The sequence below is a fragment of the Nicotiana tomentosiformis genome, chromosome 12 (genome assembly GCF_000390325.3).
Source record: "Nicotiana tomentosiformis chromosome 12, ASM39032v3, whole genome shotgun sequence".
In the NCBI taxonomy this organism is placed as follows: Eukaryota; Viridiplantae; Streptophyta; class Magnoliopsida; order Solanales; family Solanaceae; genus Nicotiana; species Nicotiana tomentosiformis.
In genome coordinates this window covers 132,432,321-132,453,033 of record NC_090823.1, presented here as the reverse complement: position 1 = coordinate 132,453,033, position 20,713 = coordinate 132,432,321, and the positions used below count along the sequence as shown (strand labels likewise).

At 38.5% G+C, this 20,713-nt stretch overlaps 1 long non-coding RNA gene across 1 annotated transcript; it reads right to left on the bottom strand.

Annotated features, from left to right (window-relative positions):
• Positions 1 to 441: 441 nt before the first annotated feature.
• On the bottom strand, positions 442 to 2,361 carry LOC138903516 (uncharacterized). Its single transcript, XR_011412701.1, has 2 exons — positions 1,913 to 2,361; positions 442 to 785 (listed from the first exon to the last, which is right to left on the bottom strand). It is a non-coding gene; the product is annotated as an uncharacterized lncRNA (long non-coding RNA).
• Between the last annotated feature and the right edge of the window lie 18,352 nt (positions 2,362 to 20,713).

The following is a 20,713-nucleotide window of genomic DNA, read 5'->3' as shown; positions in this document are numbered from 1 at the left end:
CCGGGTAAACTTATGTTAAACTTTTATGGTATTGGGCCACTTATTTTATTTAACAAAAGATAATTTATTGGTTTTAAAGAAAATGCCCATCTTACTTTCTATTGTCATTGGGCCTACAAATTTTAGCTTATTTGGTCCATGTTGCTTAAGAGCCTCGATGACCGAGACAACACAAAATAACAAGTATTCTTCTAAGCCCAAATTGCTTCTTACATTGATGTCCAAACTAAAAATTATTTTTTTCATAAAAGAAACTTACATGCTAATTATTATCTTTTATCTTCTTAACCAACTTATTTCTTAAAGACTAACATAATATTTCTACTCATCTACACCAACATGGCACTAATCAAACTACACTCATTAACAACATAAAAATCATGACTAAATATAAAACCTACAAAAAACGGTAATACTTCAATGCTAAAGAGAAGAACTATATTAAGTATAACATTATGTTGACTATAATTTAAAGCATCAAAATATTTGAAGTTAGAAGTCTTTCTTAGATAATTATACATGAACCATGAAAGTAACTCACGGAAAAAAGCCCAAACTAAACAAACATAGTTAAAAGTGGGGTCTTTATCTTTTCCTTAAACTAAGTAATCTTAACCGAATGCAATTTCAATCACATATATAAAGAAGAAAACGATAATTTAACTAATCTTTAACAGATTTACATAATGATAATACTAATATAACATTCATCTTGAAACAAAATCAGATCCAATATGTTCCATCAACCAAACCGGGATCAAATCCTTCTTATTATCATCAAGAATCTGCAATATAAGAATTTGAAAGTTACCTGGTTTGTAGAATAATAAAATACAGCAGTGCAGCAACAAAAAACTCAGCAGCAAATACAGTAGAAACAGCAGCAACTCAAGTGTTAAAACAACCCAGAAAACTCAACAAAATGCTTGAAACTGGTAGCTATCAACTTCACAAATTGCCTAAGAGATCTTTCTATTTTTCTCAAGGTTTTTTGCACTCAAATAATCCTCACAAAACTCTGAAATTTTAGCTTGTTATATGTATTAAGCTGCTGATTTTTCTCAAAGATATATGTCTTTCAGCAACTCTCCAAGATGTGTCTCAGTATAAGATAGAGTGTGTAATAGAGTGTCCCCCTTTTCAGTGAGTAAGGAACTCTGCATTCTAAGTGTAAGACAGTCCCTTTTATAGGAGAAAAGCAGCCCTTTCAATAGGCAAATAAAGTTAGATTTTTGGACAGATTTTGGTTCACCAAAAATCTGTCCAAAAGACTGACTTTGTGTGCTAAACACTGTTCAAGGTCTGTCCCAAAGGTAAAAGGACAACCTGAAAATCTGCTGTGTCAGAAGCAAGGAGAAAAAATATCCTTTCAGCCACCTTACTAGTAAAAGTAAGCTACTATTATCCTATTTTGTGATAAAATAAACTAAACTTCAGATTTTAACCATCAACAACAAACTACTTTCTCAACACAAATTAAACTTGGACAACTATGACTGACAAAGTATAGACGAGACTAAAAACATAATTGAACTAAGTATTAAAACCAACTTGATGGGAATGAATTGGATTTGTGCATACTAATTACTAAACAAACAACTAAATTCACAAACTAATTCTCAAAACAGAACGAGCATCGTTAATAATCGAACAACGACTAACAACAACTAAATAATCGACTAACCAAGTGAACGATTTAACTAATACACTAAAGATCATATTTAAATCAATAACGAATCTAACAAACCACTAAACTAAATAGAGATAGCTAATTAAATAAACCTAACTTGAAACTCTAATTAATAAGAAATAACCAAAACAGAAAAATAAAAAATAAAAATAAAAAAAATCAGAAACTAATCTACTAAATAAAAAAAAAATCAGAAATTAATTAAAGAGATGACGATTATACCTAACAAGTATGCTTGAAGCCGAAAAATAGATAAAATGGGGGTTCGGGGCATTTTGGCGGTGGTGAGGCGGTGGATCCGTGGTGGCGGCGAGGAGCGGGCCGGCGGCGACGGGGATTTTGGGGGTGAAATGGGTAGGAAAAGATAGGTCTCGCGGAGTTCTATCCATTCATGTATTTGTTGTAGGGTGGTGTTGGCCGGAGCTTCAAGAATTTGGACCAAAAAGTGGCGGCTAAAGTTTCTTAGATCTAAAATTCAAGGAGTTTGAAGGTTTTTTTTGAAGGAATTGGTTTGGAGATATGGGAAGAGGAGGTTGTGGAGATTATATGGTGTTAATTTGGAGGTGTTTGGAGGTGGTCCGCCGCCGGTGGGTGATTTCCGGCGGCGGCGGTGGCGGTGGAGAGAAGAGAGAGAAGAGAGAGAAGAGAGAAAGAGTTATGGGTGAAATGAGGGAATTTTTCAGATTTTTGAGGCTTTAAATACCTCTTGAGAGATCAAATACGGACCATTAGATCAATGGGTGATCAATGGGTGAGATTTGATCTTGGGTCACTTAATGAAACGACGTAGTTTTGAGGCAAAACTACGTCGTTCCGGACCCTTTCAAAGGCAGCCCCTTATCTTGCACTTTTGGCCACTTTCTCTTTCAAATTTGGCCCAATTTCTTTCTTAATCCTACTTATTAAACTAAATTTACACAAACAAATAAATTAATTAAGTAACTTATTCAAATGATCAATTAACTAGATTAATTCACCAATTGAATAGTTAGTTAATTCCTAAAATGCACAAATAAAGAAAGAAATATTTTTTGGTATTTTTATGATAGGAAATATGCAATCAAAGACACAAAAATTGGGAAATATAATTAAAGCAACAAAACACTAAGGACTTTAGGAGGTGTTAAAATAGTACAAAAATTAGGTATTCACACAACGTACATGTGAAGTGAGGAGTACTTATGCGTTGTGGTTGAGTCAAAGCATGCAGGTGAAATTTATTTATTGTGAATAATTGCCTATTTAATTAAGATATTCATGTTTAAGTAATTGTTGTTTATTTGATCATTTTTCATGAGATTATTGCTAGTTTAATTATTGCTGAATATTTTGGAAGGTGAAGTCGATATTCTGATATTGAATTGATTGATAAGTATTTATCCCCGCATTTAATACTCTTCCGAATTTATATTATTATTTTCATGGTAAGGAAGAGTGTAAAAGCACGAAGGGTGATGCCGTGCTATTTATATTATTTATATTATCCTTGCCATGGTGAGAAAGAGTATAAAAGCACGAAGGGTGATGTCGTGCCATTTATATTATTTATATTATCCTTGCCATGGTGAGAAAGAGTATAAAAGCACGAAGGGTGATGTCGTGCCATTTTCAATGAGAGTTAAAGCACGTAGGGCTGTGCATAATTTGGTAAATACTGAATTACCGTATCGAAACCAAAAATTTTGGTATGTGGTATTCTGTATGGTATTTGGTTTATGTTTTAAAAAATATTAGTATTAGGTATGGTATTTGGTATTTTAAAATAAAATACCGAAGTACCGATACCGTACCGAAATATATATTATATTACACAATACACATATTATTAATTATAACATAAATATAAAAATCTAAAATTTTACTTTTCTTTATTCTCTAAGTTCATCAATTAACTCTAAGCAAGTAACAAGACATTTCTAATGATCAAATTTATTCTTTTATGTACAGTTTTCTCACTCTGGTTGATATTTGCTAGTTTTGGACAAAATCTTTGTCAACAAATATTTTTAATTTTGTACTTTTGAGTACTTTAGTTTAGAAAATTACAGTCTATGACTCTATGCACTAGTTAGTATTCAAAACGAATAAACCGAAGTTACCAAACCGAATAAACCGAAACTGAAAGGAGAAAAACCGAACCATAATTAGGTACAGTATTGGTATTGAATTTTAAGAAATCGAATACCAAAAATATCGAACCGAAATATCTAAATACCGTACCGTACCGATCGACGAACACCCCTAAAAGTACGAAGGTGATGCCGTACCAGAAGAGAGTTAAAGCACGAAGGGTGATGCCGTGCCAGAAGAGAGTTAAAGCACGAAGGGTGAAACCGTGCCAAATTATTATTTATTTATCAATTTATGAGAAGGATGAGAGTAAAAGCACGAAGGGTGGTACCGTGCCATTTTCATATTATCAGCTGCTCATTTTATTGTTTATGAATTAATTGGCTGCTACGTGACACTTCTCCTGCTGAAATTATTATATCATCCCCCCTTCGCATGTTCCCTCCCAAATTTATAATTGTTAATTATTGTGTTATTGTTGCTTCGTATTTGTATACGCTTGTATAGGTTGTTTACGTACGTGTCTTGTCATAGCCTCGTCACTACTTCGTCGAGGTTAGGCTCGACACTTACGGAGTACTTGGGCTCGGTTATACTCATACTACACTCTGGACTTCTTGTGCAGATTTTGAAGTTGGTCCCAGCGGTGTACCATAGACTTGCTCGAATTTAGCTACCCAGAGGAGACTTGAGGTATAACTGCACAACGTCCGTAGTTCTGAAGTCCCCTTTTATCTTATCTTAGCTGTGTATTATCCTTCAAACAGATTGAATTTTATTCACACCTTTATTTATATTATTTTAGTAGCTCATGCACTTGTGACACCAGATTCAGGGATGTATTTTGATGATTCGGTAGTTATGGTCTTCCGCACTTTATTTCAGTAATTGACTTCCGTTTAATTTAATTTGTTTAAAAATAGTTAAAATTATTCTAACATTGGCTTGCCTAGCAAGTGAAATGTTAGGCGCCATCACGGTCCCGAAGGTTGGAATTTTGAGTCGTGACAAGTTGGTATAAGAGCACTAGGTTACTTAGGTCTCACGAGTCACGAGCAAGCTTAGTAGAGTCAGAAGGATCAGTACAAAGACGTCTGTACTTATCTCTCAGAGGCTATGAAATTTAGAAACAATATCACTTCTTTCTTATTCTGTCGTATGATTTTATTCTATCATCGATGATTGAACCATTCTATTCTTGTTCTCTCGCATATGGAAAGAACACGTAATACATCTACCGACGGACAGGGACCAGAGTCCCCGGTGGCAACTATGACCAGGGATAGAGGCCTAGGTAGAGGTAGAGGCAGAGGCAGAGCTCAAGCTAGAGCTCGAGCAGCAGCACCCGTAGTGGAGCCTCAAGTGGATCTTCAGGAGGAGGTTCCAGTTCAGACTGTACCCATTGGACCAGTTCAGGTCCCGGAAGGATTCATAGCTACTCCAGTACTTCAGGATGCTCTAGTCCGTTTGGTGAGTATTATGGAGGGCGTGGCCCAGAATGGTATATTTTCAGTGGCACCGGCCGTCTCACAGGCTGGGGGAGGAGCACAGACTCCCACTACTCCCGCTCTGGAGCAGATGGCTCCCCAGTATCAGGCTCCAGCTGTCCCACCAGTTGGGGTAGCTCAGCCAGTTGTTGCGGCACAGGCCGGTGATAGGCCCGCCATGTCTTCTGAGGCTCTATTAAGGTTGGACAAGTTTACTAATCTCTTTGCAATTCACTTCAGTGGTACACCTTCTGAGGACCTATAGGATTATCTTGACCGCTGCCATGAGGTGTTGCAGACATGGGTATAGTTGATACCAATGGGGTCAATTTTGTGGTATTTTAGATGACGGGTTCCGCCAAGAGGTGGTGGAGAGATTTTATGTTGACTAGACCAGCTGGGTCGCCTGCACTGACTTGGGAGCAGTTCTCACGGCTATTTCTAGAGAAGCTCCTCCCTATCACATTGAGAGAGGATTACCGCAGGTAATTTGAGCGTCTCCAGCATGGTAGTATGATTGTTACTCAGTACGAGACACGTTTTGTGGATTAAGCCCGTCATGCTCTCCTTTTATTTCCTACTGAGGGAGAGAGAGAGTGAAGAGGTTTATTGATGGACTCACTCACCCTATCAAGCTTCAGATGGCCAAGGAGACCGGAAGTGAGATTCCCTTTCAGGTGACTGCTAATGTTATTAAGAGGATCGAGATGGTTCTTGCACAGGAAAGAGGGCAGGGGTCTGATAAGAGGCCTTGTCAGTTCGGTGGGTTCAATGGTGCCTCGTCTGGAGGCAGGGGTAATTTTGGTAGAGGTCATCCTCCTAGGCCGTTTCATTCAGCGCTCCAGGCATCCCGCAGTGCTTCAGGTGGTCACGACCCTCATATGCCTCATTCCGACCAGCTAGCTTACAGTGCACCACCAGCTCCTATTAGTGCACCTCCGATCCGGAGTCATCAGGGTGGTTATCTAGGTCGACATGGCTAGTTCCAGTATCAGCAGTCACAACAGCGGAGATCCTGTTATACTTGTGGTGATCTGAGGCACATTGCTAGATTTTGCCCTAGGTATCAGGGCAGTATGCAACAGCAGGGTTCTCGTGCTATGATTCCAGCACCAGCTGTTCCGCCACCCGCCCATCTAGCTAGGGGTAGGGGTCAGACAGCTAGAGATGGAGGTCAGGTTGTTAGAGGTGGAGGCCAGCCAATTAGAGGCCGTCCTAGGGACGCGGTTCAGAGTGGTGGGGCCCAACCTCAATTTTATGCTTTTCCAGCTAGGCCTGAGGCCTAGTCATCCGATGCCGTGATCATAGGTTTGCCAAAGAGATGCTTCAGTTCTATTTGATCCAGGATCTACTTATTCCTATGTGTCCTCCTATTTTGCTTCATATCTAGTTGTAACTCGTGATTCTCTGAGTGCTTCTATGTGTGTGTCCACACCGGTGGGAGATTCTGTTATGGTAGATCATGTCTATCGTTCGTGTGTGGTTACTATTGTGAGTCTTAAGACCAGCGTGGATCTCCTACTTCTTGATATGGTAGATTTTGATGTTATATTAGGAATGAATTGGCTGTCACCTTATCATGATATATTGGATTGTCACGCCAAAACGGTGACCTTAGACATACCGGGGTTACCTCAATTAGAGTGGAAAGGGATTCCTGTCCATTCTACCAATAGGGTTATCTCTTATATAAAGGCTCGACGTATAGTTGAGAAGGGTTATCTAGCTTATTTGGCTCATATTCGCGATTCTAGTGCGGATGTTCCTTCTATGGATTCAATCCCAATCGTCCGTGAGTTTCCAGATATATTTCCTACAGATTTACCGAGGATGCCACCCGACAGAGATATTGACTTATGTATGGTTTGCCAAAGAGATGCTTCAGTTCTATTTGATCCAGGATCTACTTATTCCTATGTGTCCTCCTATTTTGCTTCATATCTAGTTGTAACTCGTGATTCTCTGAGTGCTTCTATGTGTGTGTCCACACCGGTGGGAGATTCTGTTATGGTAGATCATGTCTATCGTTCGTGTGTGGTTACTATTGGGAATCTTAAGACCAGCGTGGATCTCCTACTTCTTGATATGGTAGATTTTGATGTTATATTAGGAATGAATTGGCTGTCACCTTATCATGATATATTGGATTGTCACGCCAAAACGGTGACCTTAGACATACCGGGGTTACCTCAATTAGAGTGGAAAGGGATTCCTGTCCATTCTACCAATAGGGTTATCTCTTATATAAAGGCTCGGCGTATAGTTGAGAAGGGTTATCTAGCTTATTTGGCTCATATTCGCGATTCTAGTGCGGATGTTCCTTCTATGGATTCAATCCCAATCGTCCGTGAGTTTCCAGATGTATTTCCTACAGATTTACCGAGGATGCCACCCGACAGAGATATTGACTTATGTATTGATTTGGCTCCGGGCACCCAGCCCATTTCTATTCCACCATACTGTATGGCCCCGCCAGAGCTGAAGGAATTGAAGGAGTAGTTACAAGACTTGCTTGATCAGGGATTCATTAGACCTAGCGTCTCGCCTTGGGGTGCACCAGTGTTATTTGTAAAGAAGAAAGATGGTTCAATGCGGATGTGTATAGATTATCGGCAGTTGAACAAGGCTACTATCAAGAACAAGTATCCGCTACTAAGAATTGATGACTTATTCGATCAGCTTCAGGGTGCCAAGGTGTTTTCAAAGATCGATTTGATGTCTGGTTACCATCAGTTAAAGATTAGGGCATCCGATGTCCCTAAGACAGCTTTTCGTTCTCGGTATGGGCATTACGAATTCCTAATGATGTCATTTGGGCTGACAAATGCCCCCAACAACATTTATGGATTTAATGAATCGAGTATTAAAGCCCTATTTAGATTATTTTGTGGTTGTATTCATTGATGATATCTTGATTTACTCCAGCAGTCGAGAGGAGCATGAGCAGTACCTTTGGATTGTACTTCAGACTTTGAAAAATAATCAGTTATATGCCAAATTTTCGAAATGTGAATTTTGGTTAGACTCAGTTGTCTTTTTGGGGCATGTTGTATCGGCAGAAGGCATAAAAGTGGATCCTAAGAAGATTGAGGCAGTTCAAAATTGACCTAGACCTACTTCAGCTATAGAGATCCGTAGTTCCCTAGGTTTGGTAGGTTATTATCGCCGGTTTGTGGAGGGGTTTTCATCTATAGCATCTTCATTGACCAAATTTACTCAGAAGGGTACCCCATTCAGATGGCCAGACGAGTGTGAGTTAAGCTTTCAGAAGCTCAAGACCGCTTTGACTATGGCACCAGTGTTGGTATTACCCACAGGTTCAGGATTGTATACTGTGTATTGTGATGCATCTCGCGTTGGAATTGGTGCAAGATGGCAGGGTGATTTCATATGCGTCGTGACAGTTAAAAGTTCACAAGAAGAATTATCCTGTTCATAACTTAGAATTGGCAGCCATTGTTCGTGCGCTGAAGATTTGGAGGCATTACCTTTACGATGTCTCATGTGAGGTATTTACTGATCATCATAGTCTACAGTATCTGTTCAAACGAAAAGATCTCAATTTGAGGCAGAGAAGATGGTTGGAGTTGTTGAAATACTATGATATCCCCATTTTGTATCACCCCGGAAAGGCCAATGTGGTGGCCGATGCTTTGAGTAGAAAGGCTGTGAGTATGGGCAGCCTTGCATATATTCTAGTTGGTGAGAGGCCGTTTGCTGCAGATATTCAGACTTTGGCCAATCAGTTCGTGAGGTTAGATATTTCAGAGCCCAGTCGGGTTCTAGCTTGCATAGTTGCTCGGTCTTCTTTATATGAGCATATCAGAGAGCGACAGCATGGCGATCCTCATTTGCTTGTCCTTAAAACACGGTACGGCACGGTGGTGCCAAAAGGGTTGATGTGGGGGGAAGATGGAGTTCTACGAATGCAGGGTCGTATTTGTGTGCCTAATGTGGATGGGCTTCGTGAATTAATTCTGGAAGAGGCCTTCAATTCCCGGTATTCCATTCATCAGGTGCCGCCAAAATGTATCAAGATTTGCGGCAACATTATTGGTGGAGGAGAATGAAGAAGGATATAGTTGCATATGTAGCTCGGTGTTTAAATTGTTAGCAAGTCAAGTACGAGCATCAGAGACCTGGTGGTTTGCTTCAGAAGTTAGAAATTCCTGAGTGGAAGTGGGAGCGTATCACTATGGATTTTGTTGTTGGTCTTCCACGGACTCAGAGAAAGTTCGATGTAGTATGGGTCATTATGGACAGGTTGACCAAGTCAACACATTTCATTCTAGTAGCAGTTACCTATTCTTCAGAGCGATTAGCGGAGATTTACATCCGCGAGATTGTCCGCCTTCACGGTGTACCCGTGTCTATTATTTCAGATCGAGGTACGCAGTTCACCTCACACTTCTGGAAGGCTGTACAACGTAAGTTAGGCACGCGAGTTGAGTTGGGTACAACATTTCATCCACAGACAGACGGACAGTCAGAGCGCACTATTCAGATATTGGAAGATATATTTCGCGCTTGTGTTATAGATTTTGGAGCTTCTTGGGATCAGTTTTTGCCACTTGCGGAGTTTGCCTATAATAACAACTACCAGTCGAGTATTCAGATGGCTCCATATGAAGCATTATACGGGAGGCGATATCGTTCGCCAGTTGACTAGTTTGAACCGGGAGAGGCTCGGTTGTTGGGTACCGATTTGGTACAGGATGCCTTGGATAAGGTCAAGGTTATTGAGGATTGACTTCACACAGCTCAGTCTAGGCAAAAGAGTTATGCCGATCGTAAAGTTTGTGACATGGCATTCATGGCAGGAGAAAGAGTATTGCTCCGGGTTTTACCTATGAAAGGTATAATGAGATTTGGAAAGAAGGGCAAGTTGAGCCCTAGATATATCAGACCCTTTGAAATTCTTGAAAGGGTAGGTGAAGTAGCCTACAGGCTTGCACTACCACCTAGTTTATCAACAGTTCATCCGGTGTTCCATATGTCTATGCTCCAGAAATATCATGGTGATCCGTCCCATGTGTTAGATTTCAGCTTAGTCCAGTTGGACAAGGATTTGACTTATGAGGAGGAGCCGGTAGCTATTTAGCCCGGTAGGTCCGGCAGTTGAGGTCTAAGAGTTATCCTTCAGTTCGGGTGTAATGGAGAGGTCAGTCGATTGAGGCAGCTACCTGGGAGTCTGACTCGGATATGCACAGTAAATATACACATCTTTTCACCAGCTTAGGTACTTTTCTAATTCTGTTCGAGGACGAACGTTTGTTTTAGAGGTGGAGAACGCGATGACCCAAAATGTCATCTTTAATTTAAACATTCATTTCTGTGTTCTAAGACCTCAAAAAGTACTATTTATCATTCCTCGACTTGCATGCGCTGTCCGTATAATTTTTCGGAAAGTTTTTATATAAAAAATGGATTAAAATGTGAAATAGAGCTTTAAAACTCAACTGAGTTGACTTCGGTCAACGTTTTGAGCAAACGGACTCGGATCAGTACTTTGACAGTTTGGGTAGTTCCATATCATGATTTGGGACTTAGGCGTATGCCCGGAATTTAAATTGGAGGTCCCTAACTTCAGTTATCGCCATTTATTGAATATAGGAAGTTTGAAAGGCTAAAGATTTCCAAAGTTTGACCGCGGATTTGACTTTATTGATATCGGGGTCGGACCCGATTCTGGAAATTGGAATAGTATGGTATGCCATTTATGACTTGTGTGCCAAATTTGAAGTCCTTCCGGATTGGTTTAATACGTTTCGACACGAGTTTTGTAAATTTAAAAGTTTGAAACTCCTAAGTCCGAATCGAAGTGTGAATTGTAATTTCAATACTATTTGATGTAATTTGAAACCCCAAGTAAGTCCGTATTATGTTACGGGACTGGTTGAAATATTTGGATGGGGTCCCGAGGGGTTCGGGTGAGTTTCGGACGTGTTTCAAATTATTTTTGTAAAACTTTGCAGGTCTGGTTTTGGTGTTTCGCACCTGCGCAATTTTGGCCACAGGTAATCGCTTCTGCGGAGGCAGTGTCGCTTTTGCGACTTTAGGCCAGGGAAGAAGCTTCGCTTCTGCGAATCTTGGGATGCAAGTGCGATACTTGCTTCTGCGATCTTTCTCGCTTCTGCGGCTTCCTTCGCGCTTCTGCGACGTGAAGGACCGCAAGTGCGGTCCTCTGCTTGTCTGCGCTGTTCCGCAAATGCGAGCTTTGTCTCGCAAATGCGAGTCGGCAGATGTGGAGATTTGTCCGAAGATGCGAAAATACTAGACAGAACACATAAAAATCGGATGTTAGCCATTTTTAATCATTTTTGAGTTTTGAGTCTCGGATTTGGGCGATTCTGATCACGCCCAACTATGCCTTATAAAAAGGACTAAGCGGTCGTTGCAAATATAATCTGGTTTACAAGTCCGGAGTCGAATCCCACAGAGAACTAAGTCTTAGCTACAACCGTTCAATATTGCTAAAAAACACAACCTAAACAATTTCCTAATTATAAAGATTATAATATTTATTTCTAACTAATTAACTAACAACTATTATAAAGCAGTAAAATTAACAACTAACAAGGATGAAATTTGAGACAAGACTAAGGAGGTCTAGAGTTATGATTTTCCTAATTGTCGGAATTCTTTCCGCTATGCCTTCTATAATTTCACCTAAGTTTTCTCTACCGATCATGAGCGCTCTGAGTGTCGTAATTCTCTCCCGAGTAACTACCACAATTTACTATACATATTCTCCCGAATTACGCTAGCTGGCATTAAGTACGACTCACTCGGATCGTACCAAGGTTTTGTTATCCCTAATACCACCTTTATACCTTCTGTATTGATCCTTCATATATGTTAGAAGTGATGTTATTCAACAATTACCTAAATATGCACTCTCTCCCGAGTAATACATACTAAATAGGCACAGTCGATTGAGAGCTCTTCAACCAACCACAATAATAACGTAGTTGAACAAGTAGAGAAATCCAACGACTCAATTATATAAAAACATAATAAGAATTTATCCTACAAAAGGTTCTATCAAAACTCTAGATGACAAATTAGATATTCATAATAGTATGCAAAACTACAATACTAGAATTCATAATTAATAATGGAAATAGGAAGAAGGAAGTGAAAAACTCGTAGAAGAATTCCCCGCCTTGCTCTTAGTGTGTTATTGCCTCCTTAGGTCAAATACCCGGTCTAATCTCGGTCCAATCTCGGTCTCCCCAAAAATTGATGTTTAATGACTATTTATATGTGTAGGGAAAAGACCCAAACGAAATAAATAAATCCAAAATCAAATAGGAGACAAAAAAACTTTAAAAATCTGAAACACGCGTCACCTCGCGGCAGACCGCGCCTAGCCTGCTCTGTCGTGCGCCTCAAGCTCGCCTCGAGCCTCGCGACGCCAGCTTTGTAGCAAGAAATCAAGCTCGCATTTTCAATTCCATAGCATCTGCTTCGTTTTCAATTTCCGTTTTCTGCCTAACTTTTGCAATTCTTTGCATTAACTTCTCTTCTTTTATCAATTCTTCTTTTGTCTTTTTCTTTTCTTTTAGTCTTCTTCAGTTTTATTTTCAAATATTGCACAATTATACATCATAATATTTTCCGTCATCAAATAATCACGAACCATTATTGTAGTGTATAAATTACACATAAAATCTCTATTTTGTTCTAATTTCATTTCCAACGTACCTACACATAAAATAGACTCAAATAAGCACAAATATAGTATAATTTAGCATTAAAGCCCCAAAATGCAAGGTAAGTAATGCACTAAAAATATATAATTATAGCCAAACACCATATTCCAAAGGGTTTTTTCGCGACTTCGACTTGGGTAAGTGTTCTATACCCGAAAGTGATTATATTTCAAAAGCTTATATTCATCGTTTATTTCGGATTTAGATGGAAGAAAATTAAAATTTTCGTAAAACTTTCCAAAAACGAAATTTAATATTTGAAGGTCCATTTGACGTCGGAATTTGATAATTTTTGTATGGTTGAAGAAGAGTTGAGGCAGCTGATATCTGGTGTACCCGCACCTGCGAGGTTTTGACCGCAGGTGCGGAAGGCGCAAAAGCGGAGCAGGCTGGCCAGGTGAAGGACCGCAGGTGCAGAGCTTTTAGCCGCATCTGCGCAAGCGCAAAAGAGGAAAGTATCCCGCAGAAGCGGAAGCAGGCGCATAAGCGGAAGGTTTCTCGCACCCGCGAAGCCGCAGGTGCGGCTACTTGACCGCAGGTGCGAAGGACGGGACTGGGTAGTGTGTTCTTTAAAAAATGAGGGCTTGGCTCTTTTCACCTTATTTCCTCCATAAGAGCCGGTCTTGGAGCGAGTTTGGATCTCATTCTTCACTATCAATGTCAAGGTAAGTGATTTCCACTTATTATAAGCTAAATACACGATTATATATGGATTTGAACATGAAAATTAGTAAAAATTATGGGGTTTTGGTAGAAAACCTAGAAGTTAGAATTTTTGGATTTTGACCACGATTTTGGACACGGAATTTGGAATAAATTAGATATTTGAGTTCGTGGTGCCATGGGGTAAAGTTTATCTTCAAAATTTTGGAATCCGGACACGTGGGCCCAAGGATAATTTTTATCGACTTTTCGATCGGGGTTAGAAATTATTATAAATTGGATTATAATGAGTATTAGAGTATATTTTTATGGGTTAGTCTATTTATTGGCTAGTTTTGGAGCGTTGAGCATCAGTTTGAGTCGTCGGAAGGGCTTGGGAACCGGTTAAGGAGCTTCGGAGTGAGGTAAGTCTTATTTCTAACCTTGTAAGAGGGAATTAACCCCCATAGGTGAATTAATTTAATATGTGCTTTTATTTGTGGGGGCTACGTACGTACGGGGTGACGAGAGTCCGTGCGTAGCTACTATTATGCTTATGTCCGGGTAGTCTAGGATCCAAATCACGTTATATTTGCGATGCTTGCATCCTTCTTGTTAATTTAACCATTTAAAACATATTGGAACTTGATAAAGGAATTTCAAAAGGTTAGAATTTACCTACTTGGATTTTGGACGGGTCACTTGACCGTTAATGAGAATTGATATTTCTTTGAACATCAAATCTAAATAAATCCTTGATTTGGTTGTCTGAATATGTTTATCTTTTGTGGAACGTGCCAGACGCCTCGATAAATTAAATAGATGCATCTATGATTCGCGCCGTTCGACCCTCTGGCAGTGCACAGTTTAATATTATGTTGGATCGGGCCGTACGACTTCGGCATGATTTGCGCATGATTTAATTGATTGCTTTGGAAATTACAATAAATGATATTGCCTCCTTGGCCTGAGATAAATTATTAAATAATAAAAAATAAATTTGGAGAGTTCTTAATTATAAAAGAACTGCTTACTTACTTCAGAATATTGGGCTTGCAACCGTATTAATTAATCCATGCCTAATTTAATTATATTATTTTATTTATTTATAGCCCATAGTAAGTGTTGAAGTCGACCCCTCGTTACTACTTCTTCGAGGTTAGGCGGGATACTTACTGGGTACGAGTTGATTTACGTACTCATACTACACTTGATGCACATTTTTGTGCAGGTGCATATATGTCTAGTGGCCTTGTGAGTGTAGAGGCGCGGTTATTGCGGGGACTTAGGTGAGCTGCATTCCACGTTATGAGTCCGCAGACAGCAGAGTCTCCCTCAGAGTATTTATATTTTTCTGTCAAATTTGTAATCCGGACAGATGTTGTATTTTATTTTATATTCTTAGTTGAGGCTCATGCATTTGTGACACCGGGTTTTGGGGCGATTATGGGTTGCACTGTATTGAAATTGTTAAAAATATTATTAATTATTTTGTAAATTTCATCTTTTACTTTTTAATTGAAAGAAATATGATTTCAAAAATATTAAAATGAGAACCAAGTTAAGTAATTATTTTTGGATTGCCTGACAGCGGTGTCCGGCGCCATCACAACCATTAATGAATTTTGGGTCGTGACAGTTCTAGACTCTACTGCAATGACATGGACTATATAATTTCTCACCACACATGACACATGACTCACTAAGGATGGTTCCATTCCGATTCTCAAATAATTGCAAGTATTCACGGAGCCACGAGATGTTAAGCATTAAGCAAAAAGTAAACATAAGTAAAGAAAATGAGACATAGGCATCAATAGACGTGCTATCTGACTCAATAAGGCATCATAAGCAATTTCAAATTATAGGAAAGGTAATACACATGCTAGAGTCTAAATATGCTACTATCAAACAAGTCAAAAAGCGCCTAGGAATTTCATCTTCCTTCTTTTATTCCCTAAATCCTATTCTACTCTAAAAATAAAAACTATGACCCGATTCAAATTACATCCCATGGAAAAGAACCGAGGTATAAAGAAAAATTACGGGGGATTATTACACTACCTACAACGAAAATCTTTTTTTTCTTTAGACTTGTATCCCTCAAGAAAGCTGTCTAGGATATCCATCATTGGGAAAAGTCCTATCTTTTCTATTTTTCGAAAACAATTAAAAAAATTAATGAATTAAACTAACACAACTAAAATAGTATAGAAAGTCACCCAGACAATCTCCTCACCCCATACTTAAAATTGTGCATTGTCCCCAATGCACACCCATAAATATAAGAGGGTAAAAGGAACTCCCTGGTAGGCCAAAGACCGAAGCACTAGCAGCTCATGGGGTACTCAGACTTCTCCCAGGCCTGGTCCTTCGTGCGGGTACCTCACACTTAGTTTTAACCATCTGGGTTGTTGTTGCTTTTTTAGTTTCCAATGGATTTGCTTCCCATTCTCCTAAAGAAATAAAAAAAAAAACACTACAAGAATAATACAATAATAAAAAAAAAAATTAAAAAAAAAATAAAAAAATAAAAAATAAAAAGAAGTAATGATGGGTTGCCTTCAAACAAGCGCTTGATTTAACGTCGCGGCACGATGTGAATCACTTTATGCCTCCACTTTGAACTTATGAATTGGACCCCAAGTTTTACTTCAAGCTTATGATTATGCTCCTGGGGTGGTAGAACGAATCGAACTGGCCCAAGGAAACAATATAGTATTCTGAACTTCTTGGCCTTTAGATGAGGTGTGTAATCCCGACTTTGTGGCAAGAAGAATTTCAGAATGTAGGCACCTTGTTCCTCATTTCTTGACTCCTCAAGTGGCTCGGATGAATCTATTTCAGTATCATCATCCAAACACAATGTGGAAAAATGCTTGGAGTGTTGACCAATGCACTCAACTACATGAACATTGGGACTATCTACATCCTCAACACCAATTACACTAGAGTCAACTAAATATGTATCATCAATGTCCTTGATTGACTCTAGTATCTCTTTTACAACATCGGCATCCTCAAATTCGAGTTTGATTGATTGTTAGTGTTCTACTATGGACCCCTCTATTGGTACCTCAATTTCTGCATCTAATGCATGCTCCTTTTGGCTACTATCCACAATATCAGCTTGTTGAGCATTAAATGTTTCAACTAATTAACTTACTTATGCCTCCAGGTTATGAATAGTTGCCTCTTGCCTTTGGATAGTATCACATAGCCTTTGTATTTGCAGTTGTTTCTCATTACTTTGTTCCATGAAACACTTTAACCTATCTTTGATCTCATTCAGGTCAGCTTCCCTAGGTTCTTTGTTCCTATTAACTTCACCAAAAAAAGTAGAACCATCATAATAAGGGGTTGGGGGAGGATAAGACATATAAGCACAACCATGAAAGTGACCATCTTGACCACCACACATATCATACACATTTCACACATAATATTGAGTTGGTGCACATAACTCGCTCTCGGGAATATTTTTATAATTTTGCCATGGGTGATTTCCTCCACAATATGTATAAGGATGATCGAAAGTAGAATTACCAACATCAAAACTCTCATAATTCCAAGATTCCATGTTTCTAAAATCAACAAGTAAAACAAAAATTAAAAAAATCAAATACAAGAAAACAAAAATAAAAGTTCAAGCTTGCAACCTAGCAATATGTATACCTACAACTACATCGTTAGTTCCACGGTAACGACGCCAAAATTTGATTACGCCCAACTATGCCTTATAAAAAGGACTAAGTGGTCGTTGCAAATATAATTCAATTTACAAGTCCGGAGTCGAACCCCACAGAGAACTAAGTCTTAGCTACAACCGTTCAATATTGCTAAGAAACACAAGTCCAAATAATTTTCTAATTATAGAGATTATAATATTTATTTTTAACTAATTAACTAACAACTATTATAAAGCAGTAAAATTATCAACTAACAAGGATGAAATTTGAGACAAGACTAAGGAGGTCTAGAGTTATGATTTCCCAATTGTCGAATTCCTTCCCATTATGCCTTCTATAATTTCGCCTAAGTTTTCTCTATCGATCATGAGCGCTCTGAGTGTCATAATTCTCTCACGAGTAACTACCACAATTTACTAAACATAGTCTCCCGAATTACGCTAGCTGGCATTAAGTACGACTCACTCGGATCGCACTAAGGTTTCGTTATCCCTAATCCCACATTTAAACCCTCCGTATTGATCCCTCATATACGCTATGAGTGATGTTGTTCAACAATTATCTAAATATGCACTCTCTCCCGAGTAATACACACTAAATAGGCACAATCGATTGAGAGCTTTTCAACCAACCACAATAATAACGTTGTTGAGTAAGTAGAGAAATCCAAAACTCAATTATATAAAAATATAACAAGAATTTATCCTACAAAAGGTTCTATCAAAACTCTAGATAACAAATTAGCTATTCATAATAGTATGCAAAATTACAATACTAGAACTCATAACCAATAATGAAAATAGGAAGAAGGAAGTCAAAAACTCGTAGAAGAATTTCCCGCCTTGCTCCTAGTGTGTTCTTGCCTCCTTAGGTCAAATCCCTGGTCTAATCCCGGTCCAATCTCGGTCTCCCCAAAAATTGACGTTTAATAACTATTTATATGTGTATAGAAAAGGCCCAAATAAAATAAATAAGTTCAAAATCAAATAGGAGACAAAATAAGCTTTAAAAATTTGAAACACGTGTGGTCTCGCGACAGATCGTGCCTAGCCTGCTCTGCCGCGCACCTCCAGCTCGCCTCAAGCCTCGCAACGCCAACTTTGTAGTGAGAAATCAAGCTCGCGTTTTAAATTCCATAACATCTGCTTCGTTTTCAATTTCTGTTTTCTGCCTAACTTTTGCAATTCTTTGCATTAGCTTCTCTTCTTTTATCAATTCTTCTTTTGTATTTTTCTTTTCTTTTTATCTTCTTTTGTTTTATCTTCAAATATTGCACAATTATACATCATAATATTTTCTGTCATCAAATAATCACAAACCATTCTTGTAGTGTATAAAATACACATAAAATCTCTACTTTGTTCCAATTTCATCTCCAACGTACCTATACATAAAATAGACTCAAATAAGTACAAATATAGTATTGTTTAGCATTAAAGCCCCAAAATGCAAGGTAAGTAATGCACTAAAAATATATAATTATACCCAAACATCACTACCCCACACTTAAACATTGCTCGTCCTCGAGTCAACTAACAATTCACACTATCCTTGAGCACTTTGTTGTTACACAATTGAGGCACACTACACCAATGACTATGATTGATAGCAACAATTAAACTCTAGCATATGCAATCACATACACTTCCCTTTTTCTTATGCCAAACTTCAAAAATATTCAAACAAAGACAACATGCTCATAACAATCTTACCCTAAAAAACCGACTCAAAAGTCACAATGCCTCATGGCTTGAATACCCAACATCATAGTGAGAAGTCTAATAACTTTACCTATCCCTCGCGAAATCATTTGCCCTCACAATAAGAACAAATGAGTAAGTTAAATATACACATTCGAATCAAATGCTCAAATATATTTTAAGGAATCATATATATCAAAGAAAATCTCTCACTCTCACAAAAGAAGTCACATGCATGCAATTGGCACCATAGGCTTGCCCTTAATGTAAATCTCTACTAATGTAAGCTCGCTCAATCTAAAATCTGTTAGGACTTTTTTATGGTTTTAACGTGGGATAAGGGAAGGGTAAGATATATTTTGGATTAGTGGTTCATCCTCCCAAGCACTTTAACACATTACATAATAACTCTAAGCGCAAATTCTTCAATCTACTTCAATTTCACAAACAAGTTAACACCCCAAAAATATTCCTTCTTTCTTTAAGCACTACTTTACTTTATATACCACTAGCAAGAACAAAAAAATAATTTATTCATCTATATTTTTCCTTCTTTTTTTCTCTTTTTGTTTCTACTTTTGTTTTTCCCTTTTCAGTTTCCGCTAGTGGTGTATTACTTTAAAACAAATAAGTGCACCCTTCTTTATTTCATTGGTTCCATTTGAAAGCCACCCCACACTTAGTCCTTACTTCTTCTAGTGCTCATTTCACAATTAAAGTGCTTTAAGAGGTAACCGGATCAAAATAATAAAAGTTTAGGACAAAGAGGTATAGGCTTGTAATGTGGTTGCCAAATAGTCTATAGGCTCAAAAGGGCTGACTAGGGATAATTGTTATTCGTGGTAAGCATTAAGTTCAAAAGAATCAAATAAAGCCTAAAATTATTTTTCAAATCGAGCAAAACCTAAAATTTTGCTTCAACTCACATGTCGGGCAAGTTCTTGTAACGACCCGACCGGTCGTTTTGAGCTCTAGCGCGTCTTCCGATGGTTTGAGGTTATGAGCAACTTCATTTTAGGTATTATGACTGGTACGTGTGGTCGGAATTGAATGTCGGGGAGATCAAAGTTGATATTGGAAAGAAAATCCTCATTTCGAAAGCCTTAAGTTGGAAGAATTGACTAAGATTGGATTTTTGAGTAAACGACCTCGGAATCAGGATTTGAAGGTTCCAACAGGTTCGTATGATGATTTAGGACTTGGGCGTAAGTCCGGATCGGGTTTTGGGGTGACCCGGGAGCGTTTCGGCGCCTATTGTGGAAGATAGAATCTTTAGAAGGAATTCATAAATTTGGGTTGAAGCGCATTTTAATGTTATCGATGTCCGTTTGGGATTTTGAGTTTGAGAATAGATCCTGTGGTGATTTTCGTATCGAGAGCGCGTTCGAAAGTAGATTTGGAGGTCCGTAGGTCATTCTAGAGTCATTTGGCGAAAGTTAGAAATTTGAAGGTTTTTGAGAAGTTTGACCGGAAGTGGACTTTTTGATATCAGGGTCGGATTCCGATTTCGGAGGTTGGAATAGGTCCGTAATGTTAAATGTGACTTGTGTGCAAAATTTGAGGTCAATCGGACGTGATTTGATAGGTTTCGGCATCAAATGTAGAAGTTTGAAATTCTAAAGTTCATTAAGCTTGGAATGGGGTGCGATTCATGAATTCGATGTTGTTTGATGTGATTTAAAGGCCCGACTAAGTTCGTAATGTGTTTTGGGACGTGTTG